Genomic DNA, 2297 nt, shown 5'->3' with positions numbered 1-2297 from the left:
ATTATCCCTTTAAAATTTCCACCTGGGCAAACACGTGGTCAGTGCCGGAAGGTATTTCAGCCTTTCCGGATCTTGGCAGGGTTAGTCATCATTTTTTCACCGGACGCCGGACGCCGAAGCTAGATGGGAGTAGTCGTCACGCACGTGAAACTCCACTGGTAAGCCTTACAACGTGGCAGATCTGCACTGTGGGTTTATTTTCCCTCGCTGTGCAACTAGAGCTGAACGATAGCGCCCTTATCACTATTGATCTTATTAATCTTTGGGGCGGCTCGATTTGTATTCCTTTTCTTCATAGACTCCAAGCTCGACATTATCCTGTCTTGAGCAACGAGTGTTTATGTAAACAGAGAGAAAAGAAGTAGAAGTGCTAATCGTTTTCTACGGGACGCTTCCATAAAGCTGTGAATTTACACATAACAGACACCAGACGCTGGATAGAACTATAATCTGTTTTTTAAAAAAAGTTTTACGGTAAGCGGTTGTATTTAAACTAGCACCTATGTTTCTCCGTTTATTTTATAAACGTTGCAAAGCCATCGTAAACGGCTCAGTTAAGTGAGAATGATGGTAGAACTACTGCCCTATTTAACTCAGGGCTGCTTGGTTTATTTACTTTTCCCTGCAGAGACTAGCTCGACATTACCCTGTTTTGAGCCACGAGCAACTACAAATAAGGAAGCAACTTACAGCCGATTTGGAAAGGCTTTAAAGATTGCACCGTGAAAAACTAATTCTTTGGTGAGTTTGAAAGTGTATATAGAGGATTCACTGAATAACAAGACATGTGCTTGCATCATGCACTTACATATATATAAAAAATATGTTAATTAGCACTATCGTGTTTTTCCCCTTTTTTTAACACAGATAAAACCATTTTTTATTCTTCTACTTATCGCGCTGCACCTTATATTGCAAGTCAGATGTCCTTAATCAAAGAACTTTGGATATGATTAAAAAGGTGAGATAATTTAGGCACTCTTTGGTTAGTTAGCTCTAACGGAATATGCCTTGCAATTTTCTCATTGGTATTTCCCATCCTTGAATAAATAGGTAAACTTACCACTGATGTAAGAAATACCCTATTCCCTGTGGACTCTCTGCGGTGCACGTTAGGAATTGTAGCCATATTAGGAAAGGGCACGAAGATAATCATTCCCCATCCTTGATTTTAGTAAGTCCAATTACATGTACTCTATGTATTGGGTTTTTGATACAATAAGGAATGTCTTTGCTAAATATAACAGGACATAGACGTTTTTGTATTTTCGGTAGATCAAATATGATGATTGCATGAACCCATGTTCTTTTTGTATAAATGTATGGTTTAGAATAATTTCTTTGCAAATAATAGTTATGTATTAACAGATGGTTTTTATTATGTTAACCTTATGTTAATCATGCTGTTTTTTATTGTGCTGTGTTGAATATAACCTTGTGTTACACAAATAGTGTCAAATAGCTAAGGAGTGGAGGACAAACATTTTTGACTAAAGTAGTAATGCATTAACTAATGATTTTAATCAAAAAATAGGGTTGTTATAATATGTATTTTTCTGTTACATTGCAGAAAATTGTGTGGCTCCTGAAGAAGGCGTTGTCTTGCACGCCGAAACGCGCGTCGAAATAAATTTGCCACCCCTGGTTTTATTATTAATTGTTGTTCTATTTTGATATTGATGTCTTATTATTGTTTTTAATAATTTATTGTGTTTATTGTGATTTATGAATTGTTTATTGTGTCTATTGTGATTTATGAACTGTTTTTTTAAACAACTCTGTGTACAATATATGGTTTTTTTGATAAATAAATAGTACTTGTATGTATATGCATTTATTTAGTCGTCCGTCCCTCCTTGCATTAGTTTCCTTGTTTATGATTGCCTAGGAATTTTTTCACATACCTGTTTATTTCCCTGTCCTAGGAATCATTATTTCTATTCAGGGGGCCCTTGTTTTTCACATATGCCATCGGAGGATGACCCAGTGAGAATTGGCTGGCTTGGGTGGGCAAAAAATCCTTTTGAATAGCTTCAATTTTTTCTTCAAAGTAATCAGCTATTTGGTTGCATAGCTCTTGGGATGGGGGTATTTCAATTTGGAGGGCTTTGGGTTTGGTAAATGATTTTACAATGGAAAAAAGTGTTTTTTGCTTTTGATTGGAGTCGTTGATGGCTTTGATATAGAAGGACTTTTTGGCGGATTTAATGACTGAGTGGTAGTCTTTTCTTAGTAGAGTGTATGATAGACGATCAGTAGTGTCATACGCTCTGCGCCACTTGCGTTCAGCTTTTCTG

The 2297-nt window shown here is 36.6% G+C and overlaps 1 long non-coding RNA gene across 1 annotated transcript; it reads left to right on the top strand.

Moving 5' to 3' along the window:
* Nucleotides 1–633: 633 nt before the first annotated feature.
* On the top strand, nucleotides 634–1682 carry LOC144785405 (uncharacterized). The gene is made up of 4 exons (XR_013601863.1): nucleotides 634–741; nucleotides 868–961; nucleotides 1054–1174; nucleotides 1571–1682. It is a non-coding gene; the product is annotated as an uncharacterized LOC144785405 (long non-coding RNA).
* Nucleotides 1683–2297: the final 615 nt, after the last annotated feature.

The sequence above is a fragment of the Lissotriton helveticus genome, chromosome 10 (assembly GCF_964261635.1).
Source record: "Lissotriton helveticus chromosome 10, aLisHel1.1, whole genome shotgun sequence".
NCBI lineage: Eukaryota > Metazoa > Chordata > Amphibia > Caudata > Salamandridae > Lissotriton > Lissotriton helveticus.
Note: the sequence above shows the minus strand (reverse complement) of the source record. Positions and strands in the feature narration are given on the sequence as shown.